We start from the raw sequence: 1,275 nt of genomic DNA on the forward strand, positions 1-1,275 counted from the left end.
AAATAAATGGAAAAAAATGTGCCCTATTCATGGATAGGAAGACTCTATATTGTGAAAACGGAAATCCTACCAAAATCAACTTACGTGTTCAATGTACTTGACTCCTTCTATAGGCGGGTAGAAATGGAAGTCTTGTGGTTCAGCTGGGAATTCTGTTGTACTTAAGGGCCATCCAGTGGAGTACACTCATAGCAACCTTAGGAACAGATCTGAATCGTGTTCTATTCTGTGTCATCCTCAAACCTCTGATACACTTGAGCTTATTGCCAAAGTCCCTGTGTCAATCCGTCCTGCTGGGATTTTCCTCTATTTCAATGACCTTCCATCTTCTCAAATGATTTGCTCAGTGAACAGATTGGACATGGAGGAAGGATACAATCCTGAAGTGTTTTCTTCCTCATTTCAGTCCATGCTTGCTAAGTTTGGACAATGGCATCTTGGTCTAAGTATAGGTTTCAATGTGTTCTTGTTGGGTACCGTTGATTTGAAACAGACTCAAGTCTGACCCAAGAGCGAGTTTTCAGAGGCAGCTAATCACAGGGACGGCATTACCCATCCTTCTGCTAGAGAACTCAGCTCATTTAAATCATATGTCTTTTTACTGCTGCACAGTTTCTTACCACTAGGGTCCTCCTCATGATAAAAGTATAAATCAAGTGTATTACTTCCAGAAAGAAAAATGGCATTGAAGACGCTCATGAACACAATTCTTCTATGACATATATATGATCACAAAGATTCAGAAAACAGAACAATGGCTGGGAAGCTAGAAGGAGAACTGATGCCTTTGAGCTGTGGTGCTGAAGAAGAATATTGAATATGCAATAGACAGCTAGGAGAATCAACAGTTTCTGAAATCAGGCTGATCCTTGGAGGCAAGGATTCTGAAGCTTCGTCTGACATACTCTGAACATGTTGAATGGAGAAACCAGTCCTTGGAGAGGGATGTCATGCTTAGGAGTGTGGAGGGACAGCGCAAGAGAGGAAGACCCTAGATGAGATGGATTGACTCAATGACTTGAGTAAGTGTGTCAGAGAAAATAAATTTGGCACAGTATAGAGCCAAATACAGAGCTGTTATACTTATGGTGGTTATGAGTCCCAAGTGACTAGATGGCACATACCAACATGATTCCTTTATATGTTATTCTCTGTGCTCATTCTTTCTTGAGATTAATTTAAAATATTTTTTTTCATCTGGTGGCCTAGTAGCAAGAAGCCGTGACAAATTAGTGAGCACGTCCAGGGCAGCATCTGTTAGCTGAAACATGTCAA

The sequence above is a fragment of the Elephantulus edwardii genome, unplaced genomic scaffold (genome assembly GCF_000299155.1).
Source record: "Elephantulus edwardii isolate Elephantulus edwardi_28Jun2011 unplaced genomic scaffold, EleEdw1.0 scaffold00389, whole genome shotgun sequence".
Taxonomy (NCBI): domain Eukaryota; kingdom Metazoa; phylum Chordata; class Mammalia; order Macroscelidea; family Macroscelididae; genus Elephantulus; species Elephantulus edwardii.